Genomic DNA, 27,530 nt, shown 5'->3' with positions numbered 1-27,530 from the left:
CTTAGTGTGGCTTTGTTGCGAGCATCCTGAACGTCGGTGGTGCAGGTATAGTGATCAGTAATTCGGCAGTATCGATGTGGACAAAATGATGTTAGGTGTAGCACTTTTCAAAATTCTAGAGTTCTGTAAAGCACCAAGAGCTGCGAGCTATCAAACTGTGAGATACAGCTGCGAAAGTGGTAATTGAAATAAACGATATCCTAAACATGCAAGAAGGTGGAAAGAAGAGGTTAGGTATAGCACTTTTCAAAATCCTTATTTCAAAAGTGCACCGTGAGCTGCGAAGTATACAGTGACACGCTCTGGGTAAAAATGCGAACAAGCACTCGGCATTGCTGTGGCGTGAGCGCATTCCTTTGAAGTCTGATGCGTGGGGTGGGGGAGCGGCAGCCTTTTAAGTTTAATGCCGAGGCACAGATAAATGGTGGTGTGTGACGTGGTTGGCGCTGTGCACGCGCCTGTCTCACATGAACTGTGTCTAATCCGCCGCTTTGGTAGACTTTTCGGACCGCTTACTATAATCTCGCCGGAGCAATGCGCAAGCGCATTGGCTCAGGCGATACCTAAAAAGAAGAGAGGAAAAACAAAAAACAAAAATCACATTTAAATTAAATATAGATAATTTTTTCCCTTCTTTTCGGTGCCCCTCTTAGTATGGCAAAAAAAAGGTGTGTTTTAGCAGCCACATAGGTTTTAGAACCACCAATGATGTGTTTACTTACCTTTGAAGACCATTCATTGCACTCAGAAAATCTATTCGGGGTATCTGATCGCCAGACTCAAGAGTGTCCAAGACAACTGCAGCCAAGCTTGCGCTGAGCCGCCCACGTCGCTACTCGACAACACAGGCCTTAGCGGAGCTTCATTGGCTCCCAGTAGCGCAAAGGATCTTGTTTAAATCCTTGTGCGTAACGTTTAAAGCACTTCGTGGACGAGAACCAAAGCCGATCCAAGCTAGATTTCAATGGTACGTACCCACTCGTAACCTTCGATCTGAATCTGCCTATTCGGTCAGGATACCAAGGACAAAGAGAGCAACCATGGGGGGAGGGGAGGGGAATAGAGCCTTCAGTGTTGCGGCTGCCCGCCTTTGGAACAGCCTTTCCTTGGAAATTAGGAGCACAGAGAAACTAATGCCATTTCGTAAGAAAGTAAAGACCTGGCTCTTTCCCAAAGTCTGTTCCCCGAGTCTTTATTTCGACATCAGTGGCGGCCATCCAGCTGATCTGTCTAGTATTCCGATCAGTATGCTGTTTTAGCGCCAGGATGCCCGCATGGTTACAGTGCTCTCTACAAATGGTATAAATAAATATTCAATAGCACAGGCGGTATATTAGTCACTGTGATTCAGTTTAGAGCACTTCAGATATGCATACATGTTGTAAATGTCGGACTACTACGAAGCCTTATCAAGTACTTCTATCTGACCCACCAACAGAACCAATTGACCCATCAATGAAAACATTAAATGGCACTTTGTGGCAAGAAAACTTAACACTTTTATTCCTGAAGCAAGACACTAGCATTCTTTTACATGCAACCCATTTCATTGCTGGTAAGGGCACCTATAGGCCTTAGTTTAAAATCAGAAGTGAGCTAAGATGCAGAAATCCGCAGGTACCACGCACACGATTCAGCGAGGACATCGCCGACTTCATCAGCCCACATGCCCTCCCCTCCGCCGACTACATCCTCCTGGGGGACCTCAACTTCCACTTGGAGAACAAGAGCGACCGTAACACCATCACCCTGCTCGACAACCTCGCCAACCTCGGACTCAAGCAGCTGGTGTCCACCCCCACCCACCTCGCCGGACACACACTCGACGCCGTCTTCTCATCCAGCAAAGACATCGCCTTCAGCCACACAACAGGACTCCACTGGACGGACCACAGCTGTGTCCACTTCACCTTCAAAAGAACGACGATCCACCACCACCAGCAACAGGTTGCCCGAAGAAGCTGGAACAAGATCACAGCCGAGCAGCTCACCGCTTCCCTGAACCAGCACCCTCCTGCCGGCTCAGCGAACCCCAGCCAGGCCGCCGACAACCTCACGAAGTGGATCAGCAACTGCGCGGACGAACTCGCCCCTCTGAGGACCCCGCCCAGCAGACCCGGCAGCAGAAAAGCCCCATGGTTCACCGACGAACTCAAGAGCTCCAAGAAGAACTGCCGAGCCCTCGAGAAAGTATGGAGAAGGGAACCAACAATGGGCAACATGACCACCCTCAAGCTCGCCACCCGGAAACACCACCAACTGATCCGCGCCACCAAGAAAAATGCATACAAGGACCGGCTGGACAACAACGCACACAACTGCAAGGAACTCTTCAACATCGTGAAAGAGCTCTCCAACCCCAACGCCGGAAACAACGACATCACCCCATCGCAAGACCTCTGCAACTCCCTCGCCTCCTACTTCCACAACAAGATCGCGGACATACACAACAGCTTCAGCATCCAACCGACACACGCCACAACCGCAGCAACGCCACCCACCACCACCCTCCGCGCCTGGACTCCGATCAGCACCGAAGACACCGTCCGTACAATGAACTCCGTCCACTCCGGATCTCCGACCGACCCCTGCCCTCACCACGTCTTCAACAAGGCCGACGATGTCATCGCACCCCACCTGCGGGACATTATCAACACCTCCTTCGACACCGCCACCTTCCCTGAGAGCTGGAAGCACGCCGAACTCAGCGCTCTACTCAAGAAACCTACAGCGGACCCCACCGAACTCAAGAATTACCGTCCCAGCTCGCTCCTCCCGTTCCCGGCCAAAGTCATCAAAAAGACCGTCAACAAACAGCTGGCCGCCTTCCTCGAGACGAATGGATCCCTCGACCCCTCACAGTCTGGCTTCCGAGCCAACCACAGCACCGAGACCGCCCTCATCGCTGCCACCGATGACATCCGAGCCCTGATGGACAACGGAGAAACAGCGGCCCTCATCCTCCTGGACCTCTCCGCGGCATTCGACGCTGTCTGCCACCGCACCCTAGTGCAGCGCCTCGGCAACATCGGAATCCAGGAGAAGGCACTGGAATGGATCACCTCCTTCCTCGACGAAGAACACAGAGAGTCCGCCTACCACCGTACAAGTCAGAGGCCACCGAAGTCATCTGCGGCGTCCCTCAAGGATCCTCGCTGAGCCCCACCCTCTTCAACGTCTACATGAGCCCCCTCGCGGCCATCGCACGCCAACACAACCTCAACATAATCTCCTACGCCGACGACACCCAGCTGATCCTCTCCCTGACCAACGACCCCGCCGCCGCCAGAGCCAACCTGCACGAAGGGATGAAAGATGTAGCCGAGTGGATGACGACCAGCCGCCTGAAACTGAACTCGGACAAGACGGAGGTCCTCATCCTGGGCTCCTCGCCCTCCGCCTGGGACGACTCCTGGTGGCCCCCCGCCCTGGGCACCGCACCCAAACCGACGGACCACGCACGCAACCTGGGCTTCATCCTGGACTCCTCCCTCTCCATGACCAGACAAGTCAACGCCGTCTCCTCGTCATGCTTCAACATCCTGCGCATGCTACGGAAGATCTTCTGGTGGATCCCCACCGAGACCAGGAAGACTGTCACCCAGGCCCTCGTCACCAGCCGACTGGACTACGGCAACGCCCTCTACGCCGGAACCACCGCCAAGCTCCAGAAGAGACTCCAGCGGATCCAGAACGCCTCAGCCAGACTCATCCTCGACATCCCACGAAACAGCCACATCTCCGGACATCTGAGAGACCTGCACTGGCTCCCCGTCAACAAAAGAATCACCTTCCGTCTCCTCACCCACGCGCACAAAGCCCTACACGATCAAGGCCCGAGCTACCTCAACAACCGAATCAACTTCTACGCTCCCAAGCGCCACCTCAGATCGACCAGCCACGCCCTCGCCGCCGTCCCCCGCATCCGAAGAGCGACAACAGGAGGAAGGTCCTTCTCCTACCTGGCCGCCAAGACCTGGAACTCCCTCCCGACCGACCTGCGCCTGACCCAAGACCACCTCTCCTTCAGGAAGAAGCTCAAGACCTGGCTGTTCGAGCAGTAACGGCACCCCCCCCCCCCCTAGCGCCTTGAGACCCTACGGGTGAGTAGTGCGCTCTATAAATGTCTTGATTGATTGAGGTAAGCAGCTGAACGTGCAAACTGCAGGGATTGTCTGGCTACGATACATACCATAGAGGCATACCAAAACTAGACTTTCTAGGAGTCTAACCGTAATAAGTCGGTTAGTAAATATTAGAATTTAAAAAAAAAGCATTAATAATGTCTTAGCAAAAAAAAAAGAAAAGTGAAGCCTAAGTCAACTACAGCAGCAATATAAAAATGTTGGAAAACTGGCGTAAAGCACAATCAATTAAAGCACATATCGATGTCAAAGTCACATTACACTATTTCAACACCCTAAACGGTTTGTAAATGTGGGGCTATTACCGACAAAGTAACCTGGGCTGAGTTTAAAGAACTAAGCGCGCACAAAATTTAAATCCTCCGTCTCAACTTAATGAATAAATATAGTACACATTTTTCAAGAACAGCAAAAACACAAAATAAAGCCGAAACTTTACTGAGCACTACATTCACATACATGGGGCCAAGAAGCACAATTAAATAGGGAAAAAATGGTGTTAAACTACTCACAATTCTGACTATGAGCTCTAGCACAAAGAAGTGTACGCAATTTACTAACATGTAAATACACTAGGAAATCACGAGCTGACAAGCCGTGCAGCTGCAGACACCCTCTGAAGGTCAATTATCACAACGGTATGTAGCTTGGTGTGCGTGCATGGCTGCAGTGGAAAATCATTTTATGAGGACACGTGCTAACGGAGCGCTCTTCACGGGATGCGGTGAACTAACTTTCTATACATACACTAAATGTGTCATGCTTGTGGGAAAACGGCACAATTATGGCTTTATAGAAAGCATAAAAATAGCAGCGCTGCACCAGTTAAATAACCCTTTGCATTCAAATTTCTAACAAGAAACTGCTATTACAAAATACTGAAGCTCGATAATAATTCTCAGTAAAATTTAAATAATCACACGAGTTTATAAAGGGCAACATACGGGGTAAAATATGGACAGTTTATCACAAATGTGTTCGCATCTATAGAGCCCGGTGACATTAAAAGTCAAAGTTCCCACGGTAGGGGTCACATCTGTTAAATGTGTAGCGGGGGGGAAGGGCGGTGGGAGAGGCGTAGCCACACGCAAGATGGGCCTCATCATGGAGCTAGTCCTGCTCTCAATCATTCTACAGTCATGGTCCAGGGACTAGGCATTCCCCTACAGCTTTACAACATTAGCAAACTCAAAGTTTCAGAATTACTGTGCAAAACATTCAGGGATGCAGAGTACCAGAGCTGTGTAGGTGGCAACATCAATTTCGAATAGCAGCAAAGACGCTCTGGACCACACCACTGACAGTTCATATCACTCTAAAAAAGCTGATGTAAAAATTACAGCGATGGGCGCTATCCCACAGCCCTAGAAAGCAGTAAAGAGTCTCGGGGTACACGGCAACGAGGATCTCTATAGAGCCCCAGCTAGGCGCAGTCACTTCTTTCTGCAACCTCGAAGAATTTGAAAACTCCTTACCGTGGAGGCACTTGTCCAAGCCGTCCTGGCTCTAGTCATCTCTAGGATCGACTATGCCAACTCTATCTATGACTCTATAAAGGCCTACATTGCAGGCTCCAAATGACCCTGAACCAAGCAGCCAGATTAATTTTCTATCAACCCAGACACCGCTACATAACCCCCCCATTAGGACTCTAACCCTCTTATGCACTAGGCTGGGATGGCCTGGTAGAATGTTCACAAAAACCTTTGCATTAACTGTTCCCGTATTCGGGAGTGCCACTAGTGAAAAATGCGAAACTCAAAGTAGGCAATTGTTCTGGAAAGACTAAATAGAGACCGCAATTTGCATTATGGATTGCGAACTAGTCCTACAGGCTGCATCCCATGTAATTGTGGACAAAAGCAACTTACCCACTAAGTTTGCTCTAAACTAGACCCTTGAGTTTCCTCTACCCACGTCACCCATATAAACATATTTCAGACTGAGGCAAAATCAAAGGGGTGGGGTCCAAAACGGATATTTCCTCGGCATAGACAGCTAGTGCATTCAGCACCAAATGGCAGACTAAACTCTCAGTCCAGTGTTTTGATGCAGAGCAATGGTCCAACATACTTCTTTCTTCTCCATATCAATAGCCAAGTGAGGCCAATCTTAAATTCAGGTACTTTGAAAATACTACACGACTGGTATTGTTCTTCACTTAGACTGCACGCTGGACACATGAGCCTGGCATTGACCTGTTGGAGGGCAGCGGCGTCACTAGGGGGGTGGGGACCTCACAGAGTGTCACGCCATCTGGGGTGACACCAATCTGGTTAGTTACGCTGGCTGGCTCCGTGGCTCGCTCTGCAGTGGAGCCTGAGCCACGGCTCAGCCTCCCCTCACGTCCCAGAGTGCACTGTGTAGGTCTACAATCCGTGCCGGCCAGGAATGATTCAAGGAGCTGCATGCATGTATACCCCATGCCTGTATGAGCGTTGAGCGCTGTACACTATATGAAGGCAGTACCTACCTATTCTAAAACCATGGGGCAGAGCGGACATTGAACATATACGGTCCGGGGTCGGAGGCCCTCTGCAGAGACTGTTACATGAACGAGAGCTCAGTTCTGAGAGTGTGTGACGTGCCTGCAAGCCGCAAGCGCACGCCACCACGGTACCTGCTTACAAAAAATGACTGCTAATAGTACAGTACTACTGCAGTCAGTGTAGTGAGTGTGTGCACTCACAGCAGCAGCACGTCGCCAGCCTCGCACGCATCAGATGCATGTGATGATTCTTGTGACTGGTGCGATGCGGATGTGCGGCGTACCCAGCAGTTTGTGGGTCCCAGGGCCGTGAATCTTTAGCGCTACCAATGACGGCCCTGGGACAGCCCCCGCGCGCTGTGCGCTCCTGCTCTGATGAGTTATGGCGGTCAAGCGCCAGGGAGGAGGAGACGAGAGACGGCAGCGCAGGGGAGTGCGTGGTTCTACTAGAATAAAGAATTAATACCGATGACATCACACCACCATCTTATCTTTGATATCGCGAGCGCAGTCGTGGTCCTCCCTTCAAATTTGGGACTGGCTTAAGTTGGGTCCGGACTCTGAGGCAGTCGGTGAGAGAGAATATTATAATATATTATAATTTATTATAAATTAATATGAATCATGAACTAAGTGAAATGTGGCAGTGCAGTGGCACACAAATGAATCAGATTCAGTACACAATGCTTTTTTCTTGGGCGCACATTTGCACAAACGAAAACACTGCCCTCTTCGGGCGGGTCTAATGCACCAGGCTAAAGCTTTCTTCCTTCAGTCTAAATTGCGGCTCGTCGGAATGAGAAACGACCCAAACTTAATTTATATTCGTTTGGGTGTTACGATACGGCCGATTGGAGGCAGCGACTTTCTTTGAAAGATTGTTGTGATAATTTAGTTATCAGCATAGATTAATTCTATAGCAGTCAGTGGAACCTTTAAACTGACTCCACAGCAGTTGGTTATTTTATTGTTTGATGACAAGCTCAGAAAAATTACTGTCCTGAGGATGACCATGTACTTATGACAACGGTCGAAATGCCGTCGACAATATTGTGGCCACAATTTAAGGAGGACACATTGTTTTGTGTATAGGAGTTCTTATATGGTTTTAGAACTCTTATGTCTATGTAACCTCTATGTGTTTGCCACCTGTCTGGTTTTATGTATATGTTGTGTAATCTAAGACCGACAACCTATCTGAGCCTTATGTTAATCTTTTAAATATAAATACATTTTGTATTTTTCTATAATCACACACATTTTTTTCTTAATCACTTTTTCTTTGGACCGAAAGTTTCTTATTCTTTTTTACTTCGCTTTCTTTGTATAACTTTGTCCTTATGGCATATTATTGATTCATGCACACTCTGAACCTCTGTTTGGAAGAATAATTTTAGCCCCTGGTTCAGGCGGTTAGGGCTGCCCCTGTGGTGGTGAATATTCCTCCTTGGGCAGTCACGATAGGCCTGGGGACTGCGGTAATGGCATTTTGTTTGCTTTTTGATACTTGCACAAGTGCCACACCATTGCCTACGTAACGTTTGTTCTTGTGCTTGAGTCGAGTGCCTACTATATATTGCAGTATTATACCTCTAAATGTACTTTGTTTTCTCTTGTAACCTGCACACGTCACTGCTCCTGTAATGCACGGTTTGCAACCTCATGTATTTTGTTTGCTCACAATTGTCACTTTTGCCTCTTGTAACTTAACGTTTGCTTTTGTAATTTGTTCACTTGTAATTTTCTCCTCATGTTTCATTACTGTTCCTATTGTGAAGCGCTCGGACGCCTTTGGGTAAAGTCTGCGCTATATAAAAACGCATAAATACATAGAAGACCCTGTCCGGCCCCGCCCTTACAGCCTCCTAGGCTAGTCCTGACCCGGGCAGTGCATTGTGCTTGCAGTTGCACACGGCCGGCCTGCATGATTCATTGCTCAAGGCAGGGAGCAGGCCTTTCCTTGAACTGGTCACTTCACTTGCAGGTGGTTCACTTCACAGTTCACTTCATACGTATACTAAGAAGTGAACTGCTTTGGCTGAAATATGCCTGCTTTGCTGGCCGGTCTTCATCCTGCTGCCTTATTGTCCATCCTGGCAGCTTTTATGTCACTGTGCTTTTGGCTGTGGATTTGTGTTTCTGCTGACTTGCGATTTGTTATTTTGGTAATTCCCTAGGTTGGGGCCCTGCTTCTCTGGGTACACTGGCTGTGCCATTTTTCTTTTGGGTTTCTGGTCTGTTGGAGGTAAAATCGGCGTTATGGGGTTAGCAGTTAGAAAATAGAGCATTCATGCTGCGCCTTTCAAGTGCCCACAAAGAGAAGAGAGGAACCAGATTTTAAAGTGAAAGAGACAAGATGAAAATATTGTTCTGTGATTTCATCACATGCCGCAGTAAAGAGAAACTGTATGAATATATATATATATATATATATATATATATATATATATATATATATGTGTATGTATGTGTGTATGTATGTGTGTATGTATGTGTGTATGTATGTGTGTATGTATGTATGTTTTTTAAAGATGTTACAGATTCAGGGATTGGGAGGATGGGATAAATAACTAATTACGTGCGGTCTTTGAAAAGGCGACGGTCTTCCCAGTAGACAATCGCAACCCCGTCAGATATGGTGGTATTTTCTCACTGCTGGGACTTTTATTTTAAGCAGTAATATTGTTTTGGACATGTTGTAAAAATCTATTCTATTGTGAATGACCATTAGTTTTTTCAGTCAGTTAAATGCTTACTGCCACTACACACGCGTAAAAGCATGCTGGGAACAAGTGTGAATTCTAATAGAGCTGAACTAACGCCTTCATTCTCAAAAGGTGAAAAAATAAAGCAACTTCTTTTACATTAGTGGAAATTAATAATTACATTGCTACAAAATGGCCAGAATATGAAGCAAACAGAATAGAAAAATCATTTTATTATTCAGTCTGTGGGCCCACTTTCTTTTCAGTAATTCCACAAATGTTTCTTCTTTAAGCTCACATTTAATTTCACTTCCAGCCTCCTAGTCCTGGCCCGGGGCATTGTACTTGCACGCGGTGCCCGGCGCAGGAAACATGATTGCTCAGGGCAGGCCTTAGACTCCTCACTCAGCGATTGACTTCACAGTTCACTTCATATGTATGTAGTGAACTGAAGTGAACCACTGAGTAACAAGTCTGAGGCCAGGCCTGTTACTAAGGATTCTGTATGGTCCCGTTATTTGCCATCTGTGACCACTGGCTGAATCGGAGCGGAGGAGGTCCATGCAGTAAGTCGTGAGGGGGGGAGGGGACACCATGAGTTACCCGCACCGGGTGACACCAACCCTGGTGACGCCGCAGCCAGGTGAGACATACTGCACATCATACTATTTTTCCAGCCTCACAAAACAATGGTCCCAGATAGAATCTTCTATGGGACCTTCTAATGGCCACTATTGTCCCTTCACACCAGTTACATACCTTGGCAGACACTGTCAGGTAAAACATGCACAGGAGGAGATTGTCAGCTAAGGCTCTCGCTGTCACTAAGGTATTAGATTTTAAAGAACTTCACTAGTCTCCAAGCACTCCAACTGGTTAAAGGAGATGGTGGTCATAGGAGGAGATGGTGGTCATAGGAGGAGATGAGCACCCATTATACAAACTTAACAGCCAACTGGCAATCTGAAAGGGAGTGGATACAGGGGGAGAGAACTCCTGCAACACGGCTGGGAATTAATGGAAGGGTCTGGTGATATAACACCTACCTCCTCCTCCGGACTACTTAATCAATGCAACAAACGACCCTATTTAACCGTTACTCTATATAAGATGCAAGCCCATAATGCTGCTCTCTACCCATCTATGGCTTAAATACCAACTCACAAAGTCCTCAGTGCTAGCACCGGCTTTAACACCACACCTCAATTCCATTTGATATACTACACCTAAGTATATACTTTTAACCCCCTAAAATGTTGTGGTGGTATGTCCTCATCAAGGTTACTTTCTTAATCCGATTTAATCAAAAAGAGACTAGCTCATGTTTTACGAAATTTACAAAAAGTAAAAGACTCGAGTATGTTTCGTCATGGGGTGGGAAGACCTGGTGAGTGTGTTCATGAAGCCCTCACCCACCAACCTAGTTGGTGGCATGCTTCATCATCGGGCCCACCCAGTGACACCTAGCGTGTCCCGGGTGTGCTTCAATGCCTGATTACAGCGGAGCAGGTATGTTGCTGAGCGTGCAGTGAAGAGTGTTATGAAAGTGATGTTAAAACGGCTTGGTGGGGGTCCCAGTACCCAAGGGTAAATTAGACTTTAATACCTGGGCCTCCGTCAGCGGTTAAAAATAAGGCTGTTGGATGTTAGAGGCGAGTTACGACCTCCCACATCCGGTGGTGGGTCAACATGTTTCAGCCAGTGCCTTATGTATATGCTGGCTTTCTTCAGGACCTATATTAAAAAGTGAGTAATTAAACTAGTGGGTGTGTAATTCAGACTATGTGTATACACGCCCTAAAGTGTTTATCTATGTGTGAGGGGGGGGAATCCCTTCTCAAAACACGCTAGTTTTAGCAGTTTCAGACCTCAAGGTTGAGAGGTGGCAGGGGGTTGACCAGCTTTTCTGGGCAGAGCCTGCTCTAGACCTGTAGTGCCTCCTTCGCATACCGGTTTCTTAATCCAACACCACAGGGACTGTCCTATTAAGTCAGAGGCACAAAAACTACTGCTTGGCCCAGGGAACTCTGTTTGGACTGATTGTCCCATGGTCCGCAGCGATACCACTATTTCCCTTTCTCTTCACTCCCATTTTAGTATATTTATCGTTGTCCTGGGATGGCAACAACTGCCCTGATTGAAAGAAGTTAGGAGTTTGTAGTTTGAATAGTATGCTTAACTTTGATTGTATCAACATTAGGCCAAGAATACATAGATTCAATATTCGATTTAAGAATATACATAGCAATGGCTATAAATCAGAGGAAAGAGTGAATTACAGCAAAACCACATCAGCCAAGAAAAACTGGTCAGCGCCTACAATAAGCAACCACATTTTCCAGAACACCTGAAAAGTGAGCGACAAAACATTTGACAGCCTACCAGTCCTCCTTGCAGTCCATGCTATGCTTCTGAGCAGTCAAACACACCTATGTGAAATCAACCCAGACATGGGGACTTTTGAAGCAAATTTTGAGTGCCGAACTCCAATCTTGGAACAAGCAGTTTTATGGATCAAGGAAAGAGGCTGAAAAAGTCTGCGGTAGGCCTGAGTGGTACAGCACTTATCACATGGAATACAATGATAAAGATGTGTTCAGCTACCCCATGTTGGCATGTGATCTACAGGCAAACCTTTGGAATTCTCTAGATATGCAGTGTAAAGGGTCTAATCACCAAATTTGAACAATAAACGGACATTGATGAAATGTTGTCAAACCCCCTAAAACGATAATGTGCGCTAGTGCAACCACTTTGCGCAAACAACCTCACTGATGAAGACAAGAAAGCTAGCACAATCAACTGAGGAGGTAGGTGCATAGCAGGGACCCACAGAGAAAAAATAACTGGGAAAAGAGTAGTTTGCCATACTAGAGACAGTACCAGGTTTGTGAATCAGTCATACAATTGGCATGGAAATCTCATCTAGCTACAAGTACCACTAACTACCACACTGCAGTGGGTCAGATATGGGAGCACTCCATTACATTGTTTTCTTTTCAAAGTCTATAATTTGCAGCTAAAAAATGGGACAATTTTTTTCCGAATTTCGGATTAAAGCACTCATAACGGCAACATTTGGAACCATATGACAGCATGAAAAATGACAAACACTAGTGACACCTTGGACTGGTATGTTTGGGGAATAATACAAAACCATGCAATAACATTATACAACGGGATTTGATCCACCAGATAAGGTCATCAGAAGTTGCAGAATGCTGGCAAATGTTACTCATTAACACTACTAGTTCTTGTACGCTGTAGTCATCTTTAACAATGTGAAAGATTGGACAACTATTTTGGTAAGTATTTAGAATGGTTATCTAATTTAGCGCTGTTTTTGATGAATAACCAGACACTGCAATGTATTTCTAGGTATTCCAAGTGTGCAACCCATTCTTCTGAAAAGAAAGGAAGAAAAAAAAAAAAAAAAAAAAAAAAAAACACTTTATTATGATTATTTTTTTTATTTTTTATTCAGACTATACTAGCGACTACTTCATGCCCAGAAATGTCTATAACAAATATACATTTTGGAATTGCCCACTACTTAAAGCTCTACAACAAAAAAAGGAAAAGAAAATTCACCCATTCAATCAATCAGAAAATGACTATCCGCTTCACCTCCAAATCACTTCAGCATATCAATTCAAGCCAAGGGGGCTAAAACAACTGACAGTGGGCATACAGTACTTACTAGCGTATCGCTTCAAATTTCTACCTTAGTTCTGCTCAAGGTTTTTTGTAGGCCACGGTAAATGCTCATTTAAGGAGCACGAAAATTAAGTTGCATGCGCCTCACCCACAACCCTAATTCGGAGACCCTATCAGTTTCATAGAGAAGCAGGTATCAACTTAAAAAAGGCGCGCATGTTGCAAACAGCATGCCTCTTGGCCGGACCACCTATCATGGGGTGGAGGGGGAAGGTGCAAGCTCTAAACAAACTCCTGACTTCATTGAGAAAGAAACACCAGAGGCAATTTGAGCCTTCTACTGATAGATCCTAAAACAAGAGAAATGTCAAATACTAAGCTTGCTCTTGCCAAGCCCAAAACAAACGAGCCAGCTACCAGAGGATCTTAGATTTAAACCTCATCTACTGGCCTTCCAAAACTACAACAACAAAAAATTCACCTCTTCGAACGTCACAAAGAGAACTAAGTCCCATCGCGCATTAGAACCAGATTTTGTGGTTGTTGATATTAACTACTCACAATAAGTCCGCTAAATTTGAGCCAGCTAAATAATTTATCAAAAATACCTATTCTATCTACAAAAATACCTATATCTATCAACACCAACAAAAAACTGGGGAAAGAAAACTACTAACGAAGGTCAGTGGAACACAAGATCTGGAATAGAACTGCCAAAATTGTAACTCATCAATATTGATTATTTTGTTATTTGAAAGATAAGTGAAACATTGGGTTTTACAAATAAGTGTCATTTTAACTTTAGTCGTGCACTCGCCAAGGAGTAAAGACAATAGAAACCCTTTAATGCAGCAGCTTCTTTGTCCTGCCTAGTAGAAAAGAAACGGTCAAATCAGTAATAAAGAGATCGCACTTATGCCAAGCGCTATATTAATATAAGATTTGACAAACTGTTTCACCGTCTTTTAGAAATGTCATGTAAATGGCAAGATGCACCATTCATTTAAATAGGCACTTAAGAAAAGAATGTCCGATGTACTAAGATTGTTACTTGGAAAAAAAGACAAGTAGGAAAAGAGGCATTTTTTTCATTAATCGTTTACTAGAAATTACTTTTGACCTCCGATGTGCTAACAAGCTTACAACACTCATTAGCCTACATGACAACCTTGATAAACCTGTAAAAAACCAGAGCTTCCAAGAAGAGACTGCACGGTAAGAAAACGCAAGGAAATTAACTGCTGTTGACCAAGGCAAAAACGCAAGACCCTTTATGACTCCTGAACAGTTTACAACAAAGACCTCCAATTTCAAACACATGATTTGAGGATCCCCTCCTCTATTATCCGTAACTAAATAGACTTTAACAAAAGAAGACTTTCTGAAATCTGTACGTTCGCATTGAAGAGGAGAACACACAATTAGGATCAAGAAATTGCTGCTGAAAAATCTAAGAAAGTACAATTCAGTCCACACAAGTGGAATCACAAGTTTTTATTCTGTAGCATAAGTTAGTAAAAGTCTAAAAGATGACTGAGCAAAAACACATGTATGCCCCACAAACCATAATGTAAAAGGTTAGCCAAGAGGAAGCTTCAGCCTGCGAGCTATCATCATGCAAGTCTCCGCTTTTGTTAATAATAAATAATAATTTAAAAACACACACAAAAAAAGAAGAAAGTAAGAACCCCGCTGTTAGAAATAGGGGTCTCTAGTTAGCAGGGGCTTGCACCTTTGTCCAAGTAGGGACCCTTCTTCTTAGTCAGGGTAAGGGAGTTACACTCTGGCTCACCTCCTTGGTAGCTTGGCACGAGCAGTCAGGCTTATCTTAGACGCAGTGTGTAAAGCGTTTGCACATAACCGTAATACAGTGAAAACACTACAAAAGGATGCAATGCTGAGAAACAACAAAGTCCAACAGTTCTAGCAGACTACGTCGGTATGGGCCAGCGAAAGCGTGGACAGACTCGGTAACAGTACCTTTCTTGTTGCGGTTGACACAGTGTTGCGAGTCGGTCGTGGCAACCATCGCGGTTGCTTTGCAAAATGGAAGCAGTGCGGTGTCCTCTTGATGCGGTGCAGGCAGTGACTCTGACGATCGTCCAGATGGTGTAGGTGAGTCTTAAGGTGCAGGACGAGACGGTGCTCGATGCGGCGACAGAGCCGGTTACCGGGAGCTGGCGTCGGTCAGCCCAGATGGCTGTGTGAGACGATGCGGTGTGTCGCGAAACTTACGAGCAGTACCCCAAGCCACAATGCGGTCATGGGTGTCAAGTCCGCAACAGTCAGTGAGACCAGGATGGCGAAGTGAAGCGAGGCGGAGTGGAGCCCACAGGTCACGGTGCAAGCAGCGGCTCGGTGGTGTCGGTCGCTTGGGAGACGAGGGTTGCGGTGCAAGATGCGGACAGCACGGTTTGCGGTGCCGCCAGGACACAGAGCCAGTGACGGAGTCTGGTGCGTTTCGCTTCTCTGCGGCAGCTGAAACAGCAGTTCCAGAAGCGGTACCCAGAGGTCAGTGAAGTCTTTGCAGTCCCTGAGATATCAGAACAGGAGGCAATCTCTATTTCAGGCCCTTGGAGATACTCAATAAAGAAGCTGCAGAAAGTTCAGTCCAGTCATTTCATGGTCAAGACAGAGGCAGCCACTGCAGGCCAACACAGCAAAGCACTCAACAAAGTGGTAGTTCCTACTCACAGCTTCTCCCGCTCTTCTTCGCAGTCTTCTTGGTCTAAAAGAGTTCTAAAGTTCTGGGTCTGGGCCCCAATATTTATACCACAAAATCCTTTGTTCTCTGGAGGCAGAGTGTCTATGCCCAGCCAGAACCAGTTCTGTCCTCTCTGGTGCAACTTCCTGGCAGGAGGTGGCGACAGCATTGTCAGAGGCAGACCAGGGCTATTCAGGTGAAAGGAAATCTCCTCCCCCTACTCTAAATGCAGCCCAGCCCCATCCAGCCCAGCCCCATCCAGACTCCCCAGCCCCTGTCACCCCAAAGCCGGACAGTCAATACACAACAGCAGAGGTACACTGAATAGAGAAGCAAGAAAATTCTACAAGGGGTATTTTCAAACACAGAATGTCAATATCATCCTCACTAAAAGTTGTATTTTAACATTCCGAATTCAGGCACACTAAACTATTTCACTACCGTGTTCCCAGGGGTAGTTATGTTTATAAGATAAGCCCACTAGCAGCATTTGATTTACCAGCCCAGGGCACACACAGTGCACTGTACTAGGGACTGACGTAAATAAAATATGCCAATTATGGAATCACCAATCCATAACACAATTTACACAGAGAGCACATGTGCTTTAGCACTGATCAGCAGAGGGAAAGTGCCCAGAGTCCTAATACCAACAAAGACAGGTCTGAGAAAAAAATAGGAGTAAGAAGCAAAAAGTTTGGGGATAACTCTGCAAAAAGGGCCATCTCCAACAACCGCAAACCTCATCCTTTAAGGTTTCTGAAAGGTCAATTCTTAGTTGCCATCCAAATGGAATGCCAATTGTATGCAAGACTTTACCAATTACAGAGATGATGGTGGAACTAGGCAAAATACGAGAATATTGCTTTGAAGAACAATAGAATAGGTACTAAAAAGTGATTCTGAATAGAAAAACATACTGGGACTATAGGGTGATATTGTAAAGCATGTAATTTTAATCAGGAATAATAGATGCAAGTAGTAGGCAGAGTTCCTAGAAACTAATTAGATTTGACTGGGTAGAAAGGCTAATCCTACTGCAAATCAGTACCAAACAAGAATTAATTTGACACTACCACTATATGCAGTGGTGGTGTGCGCTAACCACCAAAGCAGCAGAATCCAAGATCAAGAAACCTATATCATAAAGCACAGAGACAATACTAAGACATTTCAAAATTATGAAATTTAAACCAGAGATATGGTAGCAATTTGGGACATAAAGCTCCTTAACTGGCGTGGTCAACATTTAGTAAAAAGAACACAAAGGTCAGATTTAATTTATGTTCCATCTAAATCTACACGAACATTACAGCAGGACACAACATACAAAATGAAATTGGGAGAATATACTTGCCAAACCCAAATACACTTTCCATGAACTAAAATATTCTCCAGCCATATCTTCATCTGCTGATGTTAATCAATCAATCAATCAATCAGCCATGTCTTGAATAGTCTCCTGAAGGTAAGTAGGTCTTGGGCCTGCTGTAGGAAGATGGGGAGGGTGTTCCAGGTCTTGGTGGCAAGGTAGGGGAACAATCTACCGCCGGCGGTCACTCTTCAGATGCGGGGAACGGTAGCGAGGGCGCTGTCAGCAGAGCAGAGCTGGCGGTTCAGGGTGTAGAAGGTGAGTAGTCGGTTGAGGTATGCTGGTCCGGTGTCGTGGAGTGCCTTGTGTGTGTGGGTGAGGAGTATGAAGGTGATCCTCTTGTTGACGGGCAGCCAGTGCAGGTCTCTCAGGTGGGGTGTGATGTGGTGGTGTCGAGGATCAGGCGTGCAGAGGCGTTCTGTATGTGTAGCGGGTCAGCTGTTTGTTGATGTCTTTCGCGGTGACCTTTGCCGGGAACGGGAGCAGAGAAATGGGCCGGAAGTTCTTGAGGTCTCTTGGGTCCGCCTTGGGTTTCTTGAGCAGGGCGTTGATCTGGGCGTTGATCTGGGCATGCTTCCAGCTCTCCCGGAAGGTCACGGTCTCGAAGGAGATGTTGACGGCCTTGCGGAGATGGGGTGCAATGGTGGCGCTGGCTTTGTTGAAGATGTGGTGTGGGCATGGGTCTGACGGGGAGCCGGAGTGCATGGTGTTCATGATCATGATGGTGACATAGTCGTTGATGTGGGTCCAGGTGAGCAGGGGTCGCTGTGGGTGGTGATTGTGGGGTCTAGAGAGTCGTTGGTTGTTGGGGTGGTCAGGTTGTTGAAGCCGTCGTGGATGTTGGCACTCTTGCGGTGGATGAAGGTGGCAAGGGAGTTGCACAGGTCTTGCGATGTCGTTGGCGTTGCAGCTGGGTTTGGAGAGTTTCTTCACAATCTTAAAGAGCTCCTTGCTGTTGTGTGCGTTGTTGTCGAGGCAGTCTTTGAAGGAGGTCCTTTTGGCAACTCTGATGAGGTAATGGTGTTGGCACATGGCGGTCTTGTGGGCTTCTTGGTTCTCCGGTGTCTGTTCGCGGTGCCATTTCTGCTCTAGTTTTCAGCAGGTTTGTTTGGAGGGCTGGAGTTCTGCGGAGAACCAGCTGGCATTCTTGGTGGTGTGTCTGTTGGAGGGTTTCTTGAGCGAGGCGAGAGTGTTTGTGCAGTTGTCGATCCAGCGCCTGAAATTGCTGGCGTCGGGGTCAGTGGGTGGGCGTCGGGCGAGGGAGGTGTTTAGCTGGTCTTCGGTGATTTTGCTCCAGCTGCAGTGGGGGACCTGTTGGGTGCGGTGGTGCATGGTAGGTTTCTGGAAGGTGAAGTAAATGCAGCCATGGTCAGTCCAGTGGAGTCCAGTGGTGTGGCTGAAGGAGACGTGGGGGCTTGTGGAGAAGATGGGGTCAAGCATGTGGCCGGCTGAGCAGTCTGAGTCAGAGGTTGGCGAGACTGTAAAATTCAAGTAAACTCACGGCGCCTCACTGAAAGGAAAAAAGAGTGCACTCCATTATCCAGCAGGCACCTGGGTGGCCACGTCCATTGAGGCGGGGAGAATACCTTCTTATGGAGTGCAATTTGAAGTTGCCGTGACTATGCTCGTATCTCCCGAAGAAGTGTGCCAATATGAAACGCGTTGAGAAGGACATTAATTCTGGCAAAGCATCGGTGATGTGTGGAATATGGATTTCTTCCATCAATAAAGAGGCGTATACCTACCTATCTGTTGTGGGCCTTCCTTACAGCAGGCAACTCATTGTGTATATATATTGTGGGAAATGCAGTTTCTCAACTCAAGCTGCAGGGGAGGTGCTAGAGCACACAAGGGTCAGGTGTGCACAGTTCAAATGAAGGAGGGGCTGGACTATTTCAAGCCATCCAAGCAGTCCGAAAAGCAATTTTATCACTTGGCACTGAAAAAGGAAGATTTTATTATAAAGCTGCCTACCTTGCTCCGCTGTGTCCCTTCCATCCTTTTGTGAATGAGATGTATGTATGTATGTATATAGGACCCGTGATCAAGCAGTTAGGTTAACTGCGAAACGCGTTGGGCACCCGTTGCTGTAATAAAACACGGTCTTCTTACACCGAGGCCACGGCACCAGTGAGTTTTATTTCTCGTAGACTGGAGTGTTGTTTGAATATACACACACACACACACACACACACACACTAAGGAAAAAACTTTGAAATGTTCTCCTTAGTTATATTTTGGAAAAATATACCTGTTGCTTTGCTTTTACAGACACAACTGGGAGTGCCAGCTATCAAGAAAGAGCACATTGATTGGGAGTATTTTGGTGGGGAAAGCAGGACACAAACATAAGAGCAAGAAAACGCATGCAACCAGAGTGTTTTGTGAAAAAGAAAAAAAATTGTTCAGATTCAGCAGTGGAAAAATACAAGTCATTCAATAAAAGGACGGAATAGAGGTTAGGCTCTAGGGACAAACAAACGCGCACACACACAAAGCCACAGAATCAGTGGAACCTAAACAAAATGGACAAGAATCCCAATCAATGTCTTGAGCTCTAAGCATACTAAGCTTTGGGCACTGTCCACAGGAGGTTTTCACTTGACCGTTAAAACCTGTCTAGTAGGTGAGACCTACAATTTCATTCAAATCTATTGTTCGATCACGGAGAGAAAATGGTGAGTCGATCTCAGTTTAGAGATACAATAGAGCCTTTTACTCAAGACACAAATCTGCTTCAATGCACGTTCATTTCCACAGAACACATCTAAATATGAAACACAAGTGAAGATGGCTAAAATGGTTCTCCCTGAGCACTCAAAAACAACATTTTTAAAACAAATCATCCAAAAACATCAAATCCTTCAAATGCAGGAAGACAAATATATTCCAGTCCTTATATTGATCCAGTCAATACAGTCCTTGTATTCCAGTTAGATTTTATCCATCCATTGTTATCTTCAAAACGCAGCCAACACATGTTTCATCGTGCTATGTAAAGCACACTGACTTCCTCAGGGCTGCAACCCAAACAAATAATGTATAAATGCTATGCTCATTACACGAGGGTAACCAAAATTCAATTGATACAACATAGATCTTCCATAAACAATTTAATACTAGTGGAATCCCGTGCAAGAAAAGAACAGACAAAGGATAGGGCCAAATCCAATAGTCACCCAAGTGTGTAAAAGCACTCAAATAGAAAAAGCCTCCACCACTCATATCACAAGAGTACTTATTAGGGCAAAATAGTAAATTGAATTATTAGATAAAATAGTCACCTGTCCTAGACAATCGCAAAAGAATTATTCTGTTACTCCACAAGAGGTCCTCACAATCAATATCCTGTAATATTAATACACCAATATTACTAAAAGAATATGTCTCCCCCCTCAAAACCACTCATAATGTACTGGCTCCGTTAGATTAAAGATAAATAACTAATGTGCATATTATATACCGTATGTACGTTGTCCCACGCCGTAAATGCGTAATCTTCAATTATGATAAAGTCCTCTATTCATCATTAGTTTCTATAATATCAAAATATACCCAAAAAGAAATATATAATGTATGAACTATTGACACTAAAGGAGTAAAAAAAGACTATCAACTATGGCAATGCATAGTCATAACTACTCACCCCACGATTTCAAATCAAATCTCAGTAGTCTTCCAATTTCCAGCGTCAGTACAAAATCTCCCCGATCACTTATTACTAAAGAGTTAATAAAAACATGTTCTTATGTTCATTTAAACGCCACTATTTTGTACAAACACACACTCTCAAATGCTCCCTTTAAGTAAAACCCACCCCTATAGGCAAAAAAAAAAAAACACACAGAAGGAGGCAGACACAATCACTCCCTCCGTATACTGTAAGAATCAATCTACTTTAGAGTCCTGATTACAGGACAGACAGCCAGAGTCATCGAGTTTAAGACTCCACCGCACACTTGAAAGACATATGTATACTATTGTATGCTTACAAGTGAAAGAGTAGCAGCCACAATAATTATGACTAGGCTACACCGCGCACATGTGAGCTTCCTCGCATGCTTTCAATCAAAACCGTGACAGTCTCAATTATTAAAACTGGACTTAACCACGCGCATGTAGGCTTCCGTATGCAATTGTATGCTTACAATTAAAAGCGTGAAATCGCTCCCAATACGAGTAATCTTAAGTCAAACAAGTTACAATGCAATTATTATTATGAGCAGTCGATGCACAACAATCCAAACAAACTTACCCATATCATTTTAATGTATTCCCAAAAAAGGACCTGCCCCAGTGGTCCTTTAAAATATTCCCAAACAGTATTTATCTATTGTTAAAGCAATACCTGAGAGGCATAGATTCTTGCCTCCATTAAATTCCCATGAAAGGGGGCAGGGGGGCAAGAGTGGCATCATGGGCTCTAAAGCAATTCCAGTATCACGTTGAACCAATATTATGGAGTGAGGCCTTCTAAGACTTTGGAGTAGAAATAGATTTTATAGTTATATAAAGAGAAGGGGACAGTGGTTTCGCTATTCCCTACAACAACCAACAACAATCGTGGATGACAGTGGTTCAGTAAGAAAAGTTATGTATTTTATATATTTAAAAAACTTTTAAACACATGGATGGATGGATGATACCAGCACCACCTGGAGGTAGAGACACTTTTTTTGTTGAAAGAATTATTGGATTTCCTGAATATGGAGGTAGAGATTATGTCAAATCCTTTCATAATAGGGGTGAGGAGAGCAACCCTGCAATAGGCAACTTTCAGCTCCAGTCAGACTACACCCTGCCTGACCGTACTCCTGCAAATGCATAACTGCATGGGGCCAGGGGAAGGTCTGCTAAAGTATTTTTCAATAAAGTTTGACTCAAAAGGCTCAATATCAATTGCATGGGTGATTAGCATTTTCACAAAAGTCCTGGCTCCAATGGGGGGTAGCACGCATAGACAAGGAAGCAGGTTTTCCAATACCTTGATGAATTTGATTAAATAGTTATTTTCTCTCTAAAACTTACGAAGATGTCAAGCAGGTCTGCAAATGTTGTTCCGAAACATTGGTTCTTAATAAATTTCACCTGGCGTATTCTCCTGAACTGTAATACATTGTAGCAGCATTTCAAATGGACCAAGTAAAGGTTTCTGCCACTAACCTGTTCCACCCTCACACCACGTCCATTCAACACTATCTGTCCTATTACATCAGTTCTGAAACTAAACAGTTTAGTTACAGTCATGTAAGGCCCTATTAAATAAAAATCTTTTTTTTTCAAAAGGAATAAGGACTGATTAAAAACCCAATTCCAGTCCCACATTAAGGAGATATTGTGGACTATCATGGACACTATAACGCATATGGGGCACTTTTTCTGCATCTGCCACGGCGCATCTTAAAACAGGTGTGGACGGGAGCAAACACCAGTGGGAGCGCTGAAAGAGTGGCGCTCTAGCAGTACGCCTCCTGCCGCTTCTTTGCCTCTGCGTAACGGCGCGCGGTGCAGAGGTAAAGGAATTCCTTAATCTGCACAGGAACACCCTCTGGTAAAAGAAATGGTGCCATATGCTTACCAGCGCTACATGTATTACAGAAAGGGACACACAAGCACCAGCAGCCCTTTATCTAACACCAAAGTGTCGCAGGGCATGTAAAGGGGGCGCACATACCTGTTGCACCCCCTGGCCACTTTCCATAATACAGTTCATCGCATTCTTCTCAAGGACATCCCAGTGGCTACTCACAGTAGCACTAGAAACCTGCGTCAAACTAAATGCCTGTACAGAACACCCAGGGATTACCAACCTTATATCTAGTTCACGCCCCCAAGACATGCAGTACCACCAGATACCACAAAGACAACACCTAGGCACTCCTTCCTACATAGGAACGCACAAATTGACCCCAACCCAGGGCCTCTGGTTTTCTATTATATCTAGCATAATATTGAGCAAAATCCTCATAGACCTTTGAATGGGCATCCTCTTTTCAAATATGTCTCACCACCCTAAAATACTTTAATGGGATCAACTCAATCTTTTGAGTACACCCTCTATCTGTGGTTTAAGTGGGATAACTAATAGGGGTCAGGGGTTATGGGGGCGTGGCAAATAGGCATAACTATGAAACCTTTCCCAGAGGCTAAAAACATGTTTACCAACATTCGGGGTGCCTTATGAGCATTACATGGGTACCTTGTGCGTTCTGTTATTGCATCCAGGGATCAATGATTTTAGTAATTATACTATTGACTCAGCCCAACACCAAATATTTATCTAAGATCATTGATAAAGGCCAACAACAATATATCACATGATGCACAGACTCCATCTTCATTTCTAAAAATTGATTTCTTTATTGATAATATTTCTAATCCTCGTATTCGGTCATAGCCAAGTTATTTCGTCCTAAAAGAGTTCTTCAGGGATTTATATTACATTTTCACTTTTAGCATCAGAACAGTGGAATACTGTATAGGATTACACAACCACTGCTACCTCAATTTATAATTTCCAGGCTACCCAGTTCTCAGGCTCATTAGATAACAATTATGTTCCTTTTCATCCTTTACTGATGACAATTTCTTGTATATCTTGAAATATACAACAGCAAATGAACCCGTAAACCCAATAATTTCTCTAGTGATTTGATCAGTTATTTTAATCCTCCTCAATTCAGTTAATCGGGCGCAAAAAAGCATGTTTGACTCATAAGTGTGTCATGATGTCGGGAGTTACCATGCTCACCAAATCTGGAGGACCGTGCCTGGTGTGATATCAGAAATGAGGAGGAGTAAAATGAATGAGTTTAAATTGTAGTGTTCGTAACAATGTCTTAGTGACTCCCATTATCCCTTTCACACCATGTTTCTCTACAGCCTCTCACTCTTTTAGACAGAGCTCTTTTTTCTACCTAGACATTTTCGAAATACTCTACCGGCATCTTTCACACATTTCCTCTTCAATACCAACTTTTTAAACTCTCCATCTGCAAGTATCTTCTTTCATCTTCACTTCACCCATCTGTGCATAGACAACCTATTCCCTCACTTGGAAGCACATTTTCTTCTAATTTGTTGTCCATATTTTAATAGCTGTATACCTCCTTCACACACACTTTAACATAAAATTATAATTATAATTAACACATGCAAATATGTAACTGGTTTCTTTAGATAGGCCAAGCAGTGCATGAAGCTCACTCCTTTCACCCTCAGCTCTAGAGCCCTCTTTTGTGGCTCATCATAAACATCCAACATCATGAACTTACCCAAACAGGCAGCAATTCAGTTCACTGCACACGAGTGTTAATTTGCATGAAAGAGACTACAGTATCATCTGGATACAGCAAATACTCGAGGTATACAAGACAAAGAAAAACATGTAAAAAATGTAAACAAGACTGCTAACGTGTATTACATGAAGGGGCTTTACAGTCTTTGTTGAGTAATTGATCAGTGCTTTTGCCTGCAAGAGTGGGGGACGGGAACAAAGGGCCCGGTCCCGAATCAAGATCAGTTTTTTTGTTTTAAAATTCCAGCTCGGTCAGAGCCCCGACAGGTCCGTCCCTATTTCAAGCCTATCCTCAGTGAACAGATAGCACGATGACACGTATATTCATTCAAGACGCGAAATGACCCTCAAATGACCGCACTGGGTCTTTGTAATATAGTCATCCGACCACCCCCAAAATGGAGCCTTAAAATGTGCATTTATACTTTGTCCCCAAAAATATCTCGCACAGAAACTGCCGCTTGGTAGAACCCATGTACAATCAGAGGTAAACAACCCCCTCACAAGCACGAGTAATACCACAGACCATACCCAATAAAATATGTCAGTAACAAGGCACGTAAGGTCCCAGTTACAACACATAACCGGCCGGGGCGCCTTTTAACACCCTAGACTCGGATACAAAAGGGCACCCAGTTCGACCTCTTACAAGTCCCGCCCAGAGAGGGGGCCTTTACAGCCACTGTCCTCGTGCAGTCCAGCCGCGTGCTGCTCCTTCCATCAAGCCCTATGACGATAACGGGCTCTGCGAGCTCGCGCCAGCGCCACCTCACCACTCAGAAAAAGAGCACGCGCTTCTCCAGCACCCTTACCTGATGAGGGCCGCCACAGATGGCCGCGGGAAACGCTGGTCGGCGCCAGCAGACCCCCACCAGCTCGCCTCAGCCTCTAGCCCGCGCTGCTTCAGCTGCAGTGAACGTGCTGCTACCGGCGTCCGTTCCTGCCTCCTTGCTCAACTTTTGTTTTAGCAGCAGTACGCATGCTAACACGCAGCAGGTTCGTGCGTAGGCGGCACATCTTCCAATGAGCGTTCGCCCTGGCGGCCCGGCCCCCCGGCTCCGCCTTCTGCGCAGAAACAGTCAATTCAATTGGAGCTAGGAGTCACAAGAGCATCTCTTTCACAGTGTTGCGACTCGTAGAGAAACTCTGTAAATACTGGTTGTGAATAAAAGAAAACTCTTAGGAGAACAAAAACTGCAACTGTGCACATACATGGAATAACATCCAGAGCTGCCGATTACAGAGTTTACTGCGCGACATCACGTAGAAAATTCTACACTGTTTTAGTTGAATCAGAAGAAAAGCACGCTACATTGCGTAGGCTACTGGAATCTACACAAAGGAATGGACTTAATACTGAATTCATCACCAGACACTCCCTGCCTCTTTCTCTCACTCTTACAGATTATTTATCATCCCTACATTCTCCTGTTTCGCTGTCTTTCTATTCCACCTTTGTTCCCCATTTTGCATTTTTTTTCTTTTGGTCTGAACCAAAGTCTTTTAAGAAAATATAAACGTGGGTCTGTAAACTGAGTACTGGCGAGCCACACGTGCAGCCACAGACTCAAATTAAGCACTGATGCATAAAAACATGGAATTCCCACAAAAGAGGTGAGCGTTGTTCAAATAGAAAGCTCTTAGAGTACTACAGCTCGCACAAAGAAATAACAAAGAAAGGAGCAATACAAACCTTCAGTGCACACACACTGATGGTCACGCAAAATATCCAGTCATGCAATTCCACGCAGAACTGTATGCTTAAATGGCCGTCCAGCCTAAAGTTCTCAGGACAGTGGAGTCTGTAGAAATGATTTTAAATTGAGTCCACTAATAGGGCCACAGATAAAACTGGCAGGGCCATCTACAACAGGCACACGTGGTGTCCAGGGGCGGCTGGTGACATTTAAAACTGGTGATGCATAAAAGTTTGAGTTCCTATGGCGAGCACGTGGAAAGGTTTTTTCCATTACACTGTTCGGAGACTCCAAGTCACTGCATTGACATATAGGTGTGTAAAAAGGTAGGGTCGAATTCGACCAAGAACCCTTCAGTATTTGCCCGGCGTTAGCCGCCTCTCACACCATTCAATATTACCAAACAAAGAGGCAGGCGCTGGAGGCTGGAAGGCAGGAAACAGGAGTTTATTCCGACGGAATCAGAACACGTCAAATCAGACAACAGGGTATCTTCTCGAGGTGCTCTAACCTCATCTCTGAGGCCTGGCCTCTTATACACAAGTTTATGGCTTTATTACATTTATGACATCCGTGGTATTGCTTTGAAGTACGAAAAGGCATCCTTGGAATCCCCGGTTCAGGCCCGTTCTCACACATATCTACAGTAGGGGTCCCCACCCAAATCTCAGCATGATGGCTATCGCGCAGCTGGACATTCCGCTGGGAACAGGAATGCGGGCGATCGGTCGGATCTAGGGGTGTGAAGGCATTGATTAATCCCCGCTCCTTTGATGTGAGGCGAGGTCCTACTGTAGGGGGCAATAAACTGCATCTGTTGGGCTAGGTGATGGCCTGGGATCAGGCCAGACAATCGGGCAGGGAGGAAGAGGCTATCAAAGGGCCTGTACTATGAATGAGATGAAAGAGTGAGGGGGTTCAGGCACGGGATGTGGCTCGGAGACAAGGTCGCGCTGGAGGTGCGTTTATGGCCCAAGCAGGAGAGACCGGGGGCTGTCGGGGCGCGGGGGGGAGGGATGCTTGCGAGGCCGGGGAGTGAGGGGGAGAGAGACACGCAGGCTATTGGCAGTGGGCAGAGAGGCTATGGCACACAAAATGGCTGCCACTTACGTGCATGAAGGGGCCTAAAAAGGGACAAGATGGCGTGGCCACTGTTTCACGATTTTCACTTTACTTTCAACAGTGGCTGTGGTGAACATAAATGAACGCCGCTTATGTATACCTAATTTAGTCATTTTCCAAAGTCCCCAGTTTTTATCATAAGTTAGTTCATTTCTGTTCATGTCACAGGTGAGGATGTACAAGCTGACATTAGTTATACAATTCGCTTTGGTAGCCCATATGCATTACAGGCAGATGGAAATAATTCTGCTATCAATGCTGACAGACTCGTACATAACCATATGTAGTCAAGGTGATAGGCGAGGAGGCAGTGCATACAAAATTAAATTAGCTGTGTCATACA

The 27,530-nt window shown here is 45.3% G+C and overlaps 1 protein-coding gene across 3 annotated transcripts in view; it reads right to left on the bottom strand.

Moving 5' to 3' along the window:
- The window catches only part of SLC16A1 (solute carrier family 16 member 1), a 203,703-nt gene that overhangs the window by 45,968 nt on the left and 130,205 nt on the right, over positions 1 to 27,530 (bottom strand). The window contains exons 1-2 of one of the 3 annotated variants that reach the window (XM_078644439.1): positions 25,181 to 25,364; positions 20,718 to 20,792 (exon numbers count right to left, since the gene is read on the bottom strand). The exons of 1 other annotated variant lie outside the window; for it this stretch is intronic. The gene's annotated coding sequence lies outside the window, so the exon portion shown is untranslated. Of the gene's footprint in view, positions 1 to 20,717; positions 20,793 to 25,180; positions 25,369 to 27,530 lie in introns of those variants that run through there. One more of the 3 variants, XM_078644438.1, reaches the window with a different exon arrangement.

Source organism: Lissotriton helveticus, chromosome 5_1 (genome assembly GCF_964261635.1).
Source record: "Lissotriton helveticus chromosome 5_1, aLisHel1.1, whole genome shotgun sequence".
In the NCBI taxonomy this organism is placed as follows: domain Eukaryota; kingdom Metazoa; phylum Chordata; class Amphibia; order Caudata; family Salamandridae; genus Lissotriton; species Lissotriton helveticus.
Note: the sequence above shows the minus strand (reverse complement) of the source record. Positions and strands in the feature narration are given on the sequence as shown.